General features: G+C 43.6%; 1 long non-coding RNA gene across 3 annotated transcripts in view; it reads left to right on the top strand.

The window, feature by feature from the left end:
* The window catches only part of LOC118250843 (uncharacterized), a 201,887-nt gene that overhangs the window by 141,059 nt on the left and 48,059 nt on the right, over positions 1-12,769 (top strand). For 2 of the 3 annotated variants that reach the window (XR_004779591.1, XR_004779592.1), the window contains one exon: positions 6,043-6,190. The exons of the other annotated variant lie outside the window; for it this stretch is intronic. This is a non-coding gene — a long non-coding RNA (uncharacterized LOC118250843). The remainder of the gene's footprint in view (positions 1-6,042; positions 6,191-12,769) is intronic. 3 annotated transcript variants of the gene reach the window in all.

Genomic DNA, 12,769 nt, shown 5'->3' with positions numbered 1-12,769 from the left:
ACTAAGTTAAATGGCGCAGACAGACAGTGCCCAATTCAGTCTGTCCAGAATCCTGCCATCCTCAAAAGACTGTTGATCAGCATTTTGGGTCACAGAATCATAGAATATCCTGAGTTGGAAGGGACCCATAGGGATCATCGAGTCCAGCTCCTGGCACCACACAGGTCTACCCAAAAATTCAGACCATGGGTCACCCAGCTATGACGTTTTTTACCCAGCAGTAGTAGATCTAGGCCCAGATTTACCATAACGTCAGGTCACAGCCTGGGTCCTTTGTGCAGGTCTCCAAACCCTGTGTAGCTGGAGCCGGTTCTGTCCTTTCTGAGGGAATGAACGCTTACAGTATGCAGTGGCTTCCTCATGTTCACTGGAGGCCCCAGGACTCCATACTTGTGAGCCATCATCATCAAGCCAACAATTATGCTGTATTCTTTGAGCTTTAACAGACATTAAATACGTGTCTTACTGAATATTACAGAAAGCGACTGGAGAACTTACAGTTGACATAATTACTTAATACCCACACGCTCAAAGAAGCTGATGTTCAAGGTAATGGAAAACCAGAAGTTTAATTCATAGGGATAGTTAAAGGATTTAGCTATCTTATTTCTTCATAACAATATCTAAGAATCTTTCGTCGTGCCAAGCGTGAGGTAAAGACTTGGTTCAAACAAGCAGTAAATTCAATACAAAGCTTCTTCCAAATCAGAGATGCCAGATAGCTTTTCCAATGCGTGATTTAAGCCAGTATTTCCTGTAGTCTGAGACAAGAGAAGAGAAGCTGGCCGCAACACTTTAAAGCTAATTAGCTGAAGAGGACATGGTTGATGCTGAGAATCACTCGCCACTTCCAGCTGAAGATGCCTGACTGACCTGATAACCACAGAGCAGCAAATGGCAGTCAATATAATTAAGGCCCCTCTAATTTGCCTGGTATCAAAAATGCCAAACCCCAAATTCCACGGTTTCTTCTCTAAGTGTACCATGGAACTAGTCAAAACAGCTATAAATAAATTTCCCCTGTATCTGCACATTCCATAAATAGTACAAATATAATTTTATAGCAATAACAGGCTTGAGCATCAGCTCAAGCTCGATTCAGACAGTTGCGTAGTTTAACTTCTACCATTAGAGTCTGAACTTGGAAAAGAATACAGAATACAAACTCTTGCTTTTACAATGAAAATGTATGCAACAGGGTGCTTGCTTATTCATGGACGGTCTGACATCCACTAGCAGCAAACAGAACTTTTCAAGAATAGTGATCATCCTGCTTCCATTGAAGCCAGTGAGGATGTTGTCACTGCCTTGGAGGAAAGAAGGACAGTGCCCTCATTTACATACTTTTAAAGGGACTTTCTTTTTTTTTCTGCTTTTGTTGTATTTTTATTTCTTGAGAAATTATTTCGTAATATTGTTTGTGTTTACTCCTTTGTAAGTAGTTGCAGCAGGTTAAGTCTTTTCAGGTAGTGAGAAACCAGAGAAATTAATTTTAGATTGATTTTCAGGTTGTGATTTGCGTGATTGCATAAGTATATGCTGACCAGAAGGGGACACTAAATACGGGGTGCCCAAAGAGCACGTGGGCACCACAGAGTTGCTGAGCTTCTTGAAAGGGTAAAGGAGATGGTCATGGCAGAGGGAGAAGCAGATCTTTCATTCCCTCCAGGGAATCCTGGAAATCACAGCACCTGCTGGGGCTACAGAGCACCAACACATTGCAGTTACCAAAGGGCTTCAGAGCAGTGGTCTGGCCCTTCACATGCCAGGTGTTGGATCCAGGGTGGTGGCTTGTGGAGAAGGACGGTGGCTCGTTGTGGAACAGCTTGTACGTCCCGGATATACTTGTTTTAATTTTATGTTAGGATGCAGTATGCATAGCTACTTGGCCAGCTTCTGTTCTTATGACTCGTTGATTATCCTCTGAAGTCATCAATCACTTTACTGTTCACTTTGGTAGGAGCTGGATAGTTTTTTTCTGGCAATTTATAATATCCCTTTTATCTATTTTCTGTCAACACTTAGTGCTAAATATAAGTAAAACAGACAAGGGCAAAATTTGCTGCATAAGAGCAACTTTTTTTTTCCCAGCGACTTAGTGCTTAGACCACCAGTCCAGACACTGGGAGGCTGGGGCTGGTTTTGAATATAAGGGTTGGAATTGGCACCATCCACTTCTAGGATGGTTCAAGACTCCTGGGTATCAAAGGCAAATTAAATTTTGGTGGAGATGCTGGACGATGAGGGGAGCTAGCTGAAACAGGGAGACCCTCTGAGAAACCAGGGGGCCGAGGCCGAGGGTTGGTCCTGCAGAGCGAGTGGTGGGAAAGGTGCTGCTGGCAGCCGCTTGCCTCTGCCCGAGCAACAGCCATCGCCCCGAGCAGCTTCTCCTGCCCAAGAGTTCTCCATGGAAGAACTGTGGATGTGCATGGTGTGCAGCTCTGTGGACAAGGCCTTCCCACCTTGCCCGAGATGCCTTCGTGTACCAGCAGCTGAAGTACTTCCACACCCTGTCCGCATTCTGGCATCTGGACACTTTGTCTTCGGCTTCTTATCACCAGCGAGAAGCCCGTGGTGCTTCGCTGACCTCCGTGGGTTTTGTCTGGGCTTCCCCTTGTTTAACTGCATCTGCTTATCGCCGTGGTACAACAGGAGCACTCCAGGCAGTACTCCGTGAGGTACAGGGAGCGGGGCAGCCGACAACGCGTGCCTGCGGCTCGCTGCCGGCAGCGCGGCGCGGGGACCTCCGCTCTGACAGGAGGGCGCACGGACAAGGCGCGCCCCCCCCAGCCGCACCGCGCGGGGTGGTCAGCGCGGCCCCGCCCCTCGGCCGCCCGCCCTGTTGATTGGCCGGCCCGCCGGGCGGCGCAGCCAATGGGCGGCGCGGCGGCACGGCCGCTCGGGAGGCGCAGCGCGGCACCGCGCGGCGGGGCCGGGGCCGGGGTTCGGGGCCGGGGCCGGGGCCGGGGTTCGAGACCGGGGCCGGGACCCGCGGACGGGACCCGGGGGCTGCGGCTGTCCCGGCCCGTCCCAGCCCCGGCCGCCTCGCCCCCCGCAGGCTGTGCCTCTCGCAGCGCGCCCGCCTGCTGTGGAGCTTTTTTTTTTTTTTTTTTTGGTGCTGATTGAAATCATCTGTTTTCGGTTCTCTGACAAATTAATTGAACTTCCCTCTGACTCAGGGGCCTTCTGACTTTTGAAGCGGATTTTGTCTACATGCCGTCTCCCAGACGAACACAATTTAATTTGCCAGGCTTTAAATGAACTTTGCGTTTCCACAAAGCCAATGAAAGAAGCGTTTGTTCTGGTGGCAGCATGGTGCGGGGATGGAAGCTCACAAATGCCCATTTTCCTGCAGCTGATACCCCGCTCCAAAACATGTTGGGTCCGGAGGTGCACGGTGCCACCAGTGGCGCAGGCCATGAGCCGTGTTCTTCCTAGTACCTGAGCAGAGTGCTCCATAACAAACAACCAGAGTTGCCGTGGGACCGAGCCGGGACAGTAACACGGCTGTGCCCGTTTGCTGTGTCGAGAAGATAACCATCGGTTAAGGACGTGTTCCAGTGCCACCTCCTTTCGTATGAATAAGCAGGAGCTGCCGAGTTCAGCTGGAGTCCAAATTCCCCTCAATCCCCCCACGTGCTTTGTCCAGGGTTATGACTCGGGCCCCTTAACGACACGGCTCGTTCACCATTCTCTTGGTCCATCCTTCAGGGCTCTTAAAACTCACCTTTCAAACACAGTGAGACAAATTCTGCTCTTAAGTACGTGAATGTTGCTGCCTGTGACCGTACTCTGTATATCCAAGATTTGAAAAGTGGCTCAGAGCAGAGCTGTGACGGTAAAGACAGGGCTATGCCAGCCTGATGAAGGAGCACTGAAGACAGTGTTTACCATGCTCAGATTAGTCTGTGCTTGTGCATTTTTGGTCATACCTGTTCATTTTCCCTATTTCAAAAAGGCACCAGAGTACGTAATTGGCTCTGTGGGCTTCTGCTCCCGTTTGCAGAGGTAGATTTAAGGACATTCTCAAAGCTAAGCACATGCTGATATAGTTGATAAACTGGGAATGAAGAGAATCTGCTGTTTTTCTTGGCCCATCCGAGCATTTCTTCCATCCCCCCTCCCCATGCATTCTAAAATCTAAATGATTTGTAAACATTAATTAATTTATCTCTGCAACTCTGATGGGAAATAAGGGTGTTATTTTTGATCCTTCCCTTACCTAAAATGCAATTGATACCAAAAGAATTTTGTGAGGCAAATGGGAATCAAACCCAAAGTCTGCCCTGTGCCGTGTCCACGGCTCCAAGGGGCAGGGTCTCAACCAGCTCTGAGTGACTGCAGAATTTTTGTCATGGGCTAACCCTCATACCATCTCTAGTGCTTTGTCTTCTAACTAATTTACCGCTGCTACTTTGAAAAGTCAGGTCGAGAGCACTGAGTTAAGTGAAAGTCTGTGTTCCCCTGAAGTGTTAGAAAAGAATTAAAACAAAGATATGAAAATCATAGCAATAGGTAGCTGAAATTTCAACACAAAACCTCAGACCCAAACATTCCCAAATGCCAGCAAAATATGTAAGTGAATCCAGACTCCTACTTTATAATTTACCTCTTTATGTGAATTGGCCAAAGTAACCCCTCAGTTCTGGGTGCGTCTTGAACCTTTCAGTCAACATCTTTAGTTTCACGGAGGTTTTCAATCTGACGACAAAGCTGAGCTTTGCAGCTTGCACCTATTTTTATTTTTTATTTCAAATTGTTGCTGTTCCTAGGACTGTCACTTGGAAGAAATCACCCTTTGATTTCTCAGTGGAGCACAGTCAGTAAGAGCCTCAGCAAAGCTTTATTTAAGTACCAGAAACGAGTGAATTTAGAGCTGTTCAGTAACACGCTTGCACAACCTGAGATCAGAGCACAACCACAGTTTTCAGGCCTGTATGTACCCTCAGGAGTGCTGGTGCTCTCCAGAGAACAGAAGAAAATGGTAGGAAAATGTCTTAGTCAAATGACACATTTTAGGATGCTGAGTGGTTTGCAATCTGCTCGCGTAATAATGTTGATAATGATATTCAGTGTCTTTGCTTAAGCTTTTCTGTATTTATTATGCAAGTCTAAGAGATCTGTCAAAAACGTAGCTAGAGATTGGACATGGAATCTGCAGCTGTTCAAACTTTTTACTATCCAGCCACAATAGTTACTAAGGCACATTGAAAACTGTCTGTTGTGAGTCTACTATTAACACTTCAGGGTTGTGAAGCAACATGAAAAACAGTCGCTGTTTCAGGCTTTTTCAGAAATGTCTTGGAGAAGGATGGCTACATTCAGCTGGACCACCCAATCCTACCCAGCACTTGCATGTTTTGCAGTGCTGTGAAATAAAAGTGCACTAGATGCATGTAGTCCAGCTATGAATTTGCAGACTTGCCTCTATTCTGGCAAATGCCAGGTAAAGGGGGTTTTGTGTCTTTTTAAATCAAAAACTCCCATAGACTTGAAAATTCTCCTTGCAACAACCCCCTATAGTTTACTTGAATAATAAAGAAACACAAAGTGTAAAGGAAAGGCCATCAAGTTGCTTTGCCATCAAGTTATGAGGTAATGATGAGGGGTCATTCTTGTTCCCTAGATGAAGGTCTCTGTAGCATGATCTGGAAGGTTTAAATGTGCATCTTTATAACATTTTAGGTCAATATCATGTTATAATGTGTTGTTGTTGAGAACCATCTTTCAGTTTATGGTGAAAAGATAACTGACCTTTATTGTATGTTTATACAAATTACGTTTACATTTTGCAACTCTACAGCAATAGAACGTGCTGTGCAATTCTCTTTTACCATACAATTATACTTTAGAGCACCAGCTTTTAATACAGTGAAAAGTATAGGTATGCAATAAATGCACCTATAGATGCAAGATAGGACTCAGCTATAGTCTGCGAGTGTCAGCTCAAAACAGTACAGAACCTGAAGCAAATGGGATTTGACCTGCTTCCCCTGTTTATATTAGTTTGTGATGAAGGATATGTTTTCTTTTTTTCTTTAGGTAAGAAGACACAGACCACAGACCATAACAGTTGTGTCAGAATTTTGGCTCCAGCCTGGCTCCTATCAGTTCTTTTTGCTCATCCTTCTGCGATGCTAAGATCTACCTGAACTTGCCTCTCATTTTCCCCCTTCCCCTGTAGTGGGAGGTAATTACGTTTGATGTATCTCCCTGGCTCAGAGAGGAAGCAAAATTGTGAGATACTGTGCCAGGATCAACTTGCAGGCAGGGAGAAAAGAGAGAGGAGCAGGCTGGCGACCTGACTGCCTGCGCAATACTGCTGGGTGTGGGGAGCTGGGAAGGGAAGCCCGTGAAGCTGGCTTCAGGCTGTATGCTTCTTTGGGACAAAGCAGGGAGAGAAGTCAGTGCTGGGTGACTGGCGAAAGCACGAGAGCAGACATCTGGGAGTGGAGCCACGCCATCTGAAGTGCAACAAAAAAGTCCTTGATGATAACCAAGGCATTTTACAACAATAATTACTTTGAACTCTGAACCGTCCTTCATAGTCTGCGCAGTTGTGAGGGAGTAAGGAACGAGACAGATTTTGTAACTATAAAATATAGTTTTTGTGTCATGCTTGTACAGGTTGTCGATGCAGAATTTGGTCCCATTTTATGACAGAGAACATGGGATCAAGTATTAAGGTTATTTTGTTCCTTCTGTCAGTGTGTGCCTTTAGCTGTCCAAAAGACTAGAAGAACAGCCTGCTTGGGCCAAATCTATTGTATTTTCTTTATCATCGTGGAAGAGTCCCCTCAACCTCAGTGCAATTGTTCATGATTGAAGCAAGTAGCCTTTGTCACTTGCAAAAAAAAAAAAAGGAATTGAAAATACCTGTGATTATTTCTTATGACATAATCTGTAGGAAAACTTCACATTTGTAAGCTAAGTTGAGCAGAGTGCTCTTAGGATGCGAGTCAGATAATGAAGGAAACAAACTCAGGGAATCTTGTCTTGGCTTTTAAATTGAATTTCTCTTCATCTGTGCTCATACCCCATTTAATTCAGTTTGTTTGCAAATGGAGCTTGTTGAGGAAAGCAAAGCGTTGATTAGCAGCCAACACTCATTTAATAATGGAACAAAATTAGTTTTGCAGTGGAGAATTCACTTCAGGAAGAAACAGGAGTAACTTGTAAAGATTACATCAACCAAACAGGAAATGGAAACAGTCCCATGTGGTTTAGGTAGTTTTGATTGCGATGCCAAGGGTGTAAATTGCTGAACAGCTTTTCAGCAGCAGTGCTGGCTTGCGCTGTCGTTGGCTTTCCCCTTCCTCCTGACTGCTCCAAGGTGTCCACTCCTGCCTGAGCCTTCCCCTTCCATCTGCATCAAGCCCCTGAGCTGCCTCCCCCTGCCTTCAGGGCAGGCATGGCTGGGGGAGAATTGCTAGCAGCTGCTTGAGCTGCTTGTGCTGCTTAGTCGTTGCTGCCACCAGACACCGAGCACCGTCTGAGATTGCTGAAAAAATATTTGCAACGTGTATTTACAAACAATTGCCAGACAGAATTTATCTGCACAAAGAATATTAATATGCTGTATAATAAATAAAGGGAGTGCAACTAGGAGATGCAGCTGCTTTTTTTTTTTTTTTTTTTTTTTTTTGTCTTGAATCTATTCTGATGGTGGATTATGTCAGTTAAACGTTTTAGGAAACAGAAGTCACTTCTCTATAGGAACTTAGCAGCAGTAGTCACAGCTAAACCACAGACACTCCATGTTTGCATACAGGCTGATGCCAGCCTCGAGTGAATGAGTTTTAAAACCAGCATCATGTAAATGTGTCTGAATAAAATAAAAGCAGATCGGAAGCAGTTCCTGAGACTGAAGTGAATGACCTTTCTTGCTGTTGTCGTTTCCAAATGTTTGGCAGACTCTCCTCTGACCACTATATTTCATTTCCATGCACCCCTGTACTTCCCAGTTCCGGCCAGGAGCAGAAGCAGAAGTAATAAAATACCACAAGAAAAGCTATTCTTGTGATATTTCCGGTCCTAGTGGATGCAGCACCAACAGGAAATCTCATGAGAAAGACTGTTCCTTCACAGTTTCCAGGCCCCCGCTGGAAACCCAGTGGCTTGGTTGAAGAAAACAGCAAAAAAAACTTTGGTGAATGAAAGTCCTTCTCCTGGCCTCATCTGACACCGTCCTCCCTACTAGCAAAGCGCAAAAGCCTCTTGCTAAATGCTGATCACAGAGACGACAGCTCTCTACGGTCTGCTTGAACTAATCCAAACGTGTGATTCCATAGCAGCCCAGAGAAGCCATCATAACATATGCAATAAAAATCCACTAGCCTTAGGAGCGTTCATGCGATTCTCATCTTTCCTTTCCTGCTATTGCCCCCACCCCTCGTTGCTTTTAGGTATTACATACTGTAGGCAGGATGGGCAAGGAGCTGTGCCTATTCCTTCTGTTTGCCTAAAATGTTAGGTTTCGGGTGATAATGCAGTCAGTTTGGGCACGTGCTTGAGGTTTGTCACACTGTTTCTAAGCCCAAGAAATACCATCCGGGGACCCATTCTCAGCCCGCAGACACCGAAAGGAACCTTTCCATTGACTTGCAGGGCAGCCAGAGAGGCCCACAGGGATGTGCAGAGCTTCAAACCTCCCTGAAATGCTTTGCAGAAGCTCTGCTGCTCAGCTTGCTGATGGACACACACGCTGTCGAAGATGATGACTCAGATGTAAACCCTTCCTGAAGTGTCGCTCACAAGAATAAATGCCTTCCCTCTTGGTAACTTATACAATATTTCTGGCTCTCCAGCTGCAACACCAGATTGCAATTGTAGTGTCACTCTGGCAGTTTAAAAACTTTGCCACAGTCGTCTGCTTCAGCACCAAGCGTCTAGTCCGACTGACTGCGGGCCTCTGCCGGCCTTTGTTTCCCTCACATGCAGCCAGGATGCAGGTCTCTAATGAAGTTTGATACTCGGGACATTTGGAGATGGAATGTAACCACTTAAAACTGTTTGGTTTGTCACTTTTGGATTTGCTACATAAGGCTCGGTTAATACAAACAGGCCTGTTTATAATATTCATCAGACAGTGGAAGAAATTCCTCTGATGTCTGTATAATGCAGTGAGCAGACTCCTTGATTATTAACATACTGATTGTGTACTCTTATTTCAGATGTTAGCTCAGCATTGGGGAAAGAGAGCCGGGGGAATAAAAAATGTAAGACGCATGACATGCTTGGGATTTGTTCTGTGAAACTGGAAAAAATATTTACACAGTTAGATCGTGTTTTTATGTCATTCTTTCCTTTTATGTAATATTTGGAGAAGCCGCTGAATTTTCGGTTCTTACCCAAATCAAGCCACACCTCTGAGCACTGGAGCAAACATTATAGGAGAGGGGATGGGCGCAACATGTCCCCATCCTTTCTTAATCCCTTCATTGATGTACTCATTAGTGCTGGCACAGTGATCATCTGATGCATTCTCATCCCTCCCCCAGCGCTCCCCTACGCTCGGCATTCACATCCGTGCTTAACTTGGAGCATGGCAGCGGGGACTCTCAAACATTTGCCTGGGTGCTTCCCTGGACTGCGCTCCTGTTTGTGGTTGCTGGATGCAGAACCTCGGACGCTTCATGTAGTTAACCAGGTCTTCGTTGCCAGCCCTCAGGAAAAGCTGCAGAGTCAGGAGCCCTGCCTTGTTTGACTGTGCATGGAAATAGTCCCTCCAGTACAAGTCGCAGCGATCAACGTGCTTTGTATTCTCTGGCCAGAAATAATTCTGGTGGGTATCAGTTGCCGCATCCTGTCACCAGCTGCTCACCAGTTTACAATACTTTCATTTATTAATAAGGCATTTTTGATGCCTTAGTCACATAAAATACATCAGATACTTTTTGTATTACTCAATGTTTTTATCCCTTGGGTATTATATCTTCTTATAATTTAGTGTTTGTTATTTTCGTAAAGGAACTTTCACTTTTGGTTAGTTTCAGAGCCCACCCTGGATGTCCCCTGGATGAGCTGAAGTACATTAGATATGACATTAACTAGCATTAATGTGGAAATTTAGAATCCAAATAGAACTTGTCCTGTTGCCCAACAATGAGTCATTGTCCTTTTTCTCTTTTTAGCCAACAGCAGATTCAGAAGCTGTGAGACAGTTTCCTGCAGATAAGAGATAAATCGAAGGGAAACCTGGCAAAAAGATGATGGTCAAGCTGCAAGATATCATTTCCTCCAAAGCCCCTCCATACTAATTAACCATTCCAAGCATATTTTCAACAGCATTTAGGGATTTCCTCATCAAAATAAACTTCCTCCCATGTTATCTTCATTTTTGACATCCGGTGGTATAGTCTGATATAAGAATCAGGGTTAAAAATTCTTAATATTGGGTTGTGTGTGCGTACGCACAAGCGTGCGCACACACACACACGATTGAAGCTTTGCCAGTATTACTTTGGAATTTTAATGCCTGCTCCAAAGTCCTCTGTAGTCAGCAAGAGATTTTCTGTTAACTTCAATAGTAGCAGGATCGAGCCTCTATCCTTCTGCATCCAGATTTTTTCATTTATGCCTTATGACTTGTTTATAACAGACTACAGATGGGCTTGAGTCATAAAGTTCGGAGTATTCGGTTTAGAGGTTTTGCTTTGGGCCCATCCCTTTAATGTACTGCTTATTCCAGACCTGCCTTTTAAAAGGAAAATATTGTCAGAATGAAAGTGTATGTGCAATAAACAAACTTCTCATTTCCTTCCCCTTAAGTTTTTTCCTCTTTCTGAAGCTGATTTCTTAACTGGACAATTAGTTTTAGGACTGCCATTGAATGCAAACTTGTCATACCTGATTTGCAATCTTTTCTGTTTCAAGTGCTATCAATTATTTTCTAACTAGATGCTCCTGTGGGATCAGCTGTCACTAAAAGCAAATTTGAACACAATGTGTTGCTTCCTATTTCCAAAAGAATCTGAAGATTGTCAAAGCTTGACAGGCAGCTCCAGTTTTAAGATGAAACAGATAAGTTGGGTTTCCCTGTTAGGCGCTTTTGAACACAAGTAGATAAAGGAAGTATTGTTTCTTAAGAGGGGATGCCATTTATAGTGCAAATTCACTCTTATTAAGAACAAACTGCAGTTGCTTTAAACACACAGTCAAATGCATTTGCACTGTGAGAGGTAATAAAATACCTATGAGTCTTTGCAAATATTTCTGTAGAACATGCTGCACTTACAAATTTGGCTTTTTTTTTTTTTTAATGACAGGCTAAGTAATTACTTAAAAAGTCAGTATATGGTAGAACCTAGCTTGTGTAGATCAAATACATAAGGTGTTGATTTTGTAACCAAATTCACTGATAGTCAGCTAGAAGTTAAATTTACCTAACCCTGATTTTGAAGATGCATCGCACATTGTATGCCTCAGTAATTATTTATGTGTGTTACACACGAAGATCAAGCTTATGTTATTTTATGCATATCATAAATGACAAGTATTACAACTTTAAAGTCTAAAGTAGCAGTAACTTTTTTTTGTTCCATGCCACTTTTGTTTCAGGGTGGAACGGTGCTATTGAATTATTTGTGCAAAGACTTATGAGAGCATCTTTGAATGTGTACTTTAAAAAAAAAAAAAAAGAACATTATTCTGAGAGATGGTACTAGGTTAATGGTCCTAAGATCTGAAGTGTTCCAGGTGTCCATAGAAGACACTCGCTATCGTTATTGGAAACACCACCTACTTCAAGAAAGAGTAGTTCTTCCAGTCCTTTTCTGTTTGAGAAGTCAGCCTTCTTGGCCATTTGGTTGGCTACCATGTCTGTCAACAGATCTAGTGTCATTTGTTTGGCTGAGTCTGTTGCGTGACTTCATCCACTGTGGAAAGGGTAAAGAACTTCTCCTTTGCATTGCAAGGCAAAAACCTATGTTGTTCAAGTAACTGATCAAATGCTCATTGACTTCAAGAATTACTCAGGTGCTAAAACTTCTGCTTTTGTTGTAAGTGTCTTGCTGAATGGAAGACTTGACAGGGTACATAGGAGGTCTTTTTGATGCATGTGTGAAACCTGACTGAGAGAGTAGTCTTTTCCTCCTCCCTCTAACATCTGAAACTGTCATAACAGGAAATATGAAAGGAAAATGTGATGACTTGAGGTTGTCATTTGCAGTCAGTGTGATATTTTAAACTCATATTTTGAAAATTTTTGATTAAGACCAACATCAAGGTAGAGAAAAATTCATTCAGAATCATTACTGTTGGGAGAACAAAAAAAAAAAAGGTAAATACTCTTAGACAGAGAAGTATTGTACAACTTGAATAAAGCTGCCACCATGTTGATGGATTGTTTCCAGAGTGGATCAAAAGGAAGAATTTTGGCCATGAGGGCAGCTCATGTGATCTACCAAATAGAGAGAAGCAATGTTATTTCCACTTGCAAAATCATAGGGCTCCATTGCCACACTTTCACAATCACCAAATTAGAATCAGGTGTTAATTAGCACTTGTGTTTGGCAAGCTCAGTTTATTGAGAACATTTGCCTTGGTCAGACTTTTGATTATTTTGGCTCTGAAACCTGGTTTACATTGATTTAATCATTAGAATACCCTCTTCTAAGGCTTTCAAATGATGCAATTAAGTGCAAATACCACATCTCCTGCACAGCAACAGGGATCTGAACAGTTATGACAAATCCAGTAGACACAAATAGGTGTAATTTTTTTTACCACGTAACAGGGTCTAATTTTGTAGCAGAGCATGTATAAATTA

Source organism: Cygnus atratus, chromosome 5, assembly GCF_013377495.2.
Source record: "Cygnus atratus isolate AKBS03 ecotype Queensland, Australia chromosome 5, CAtr_DNAZoo_HiC_assembly, whole genome shotgun sequence".
Lineage (NCBI taxonomy): Eukaryota > Metazoa > Chordata > Aves > Anseriformes > Anatidae > Cygnus > Cygnus atratus.
This window is presented reverse-complemented; position numbering and strand designations above follow the sequence as displayed.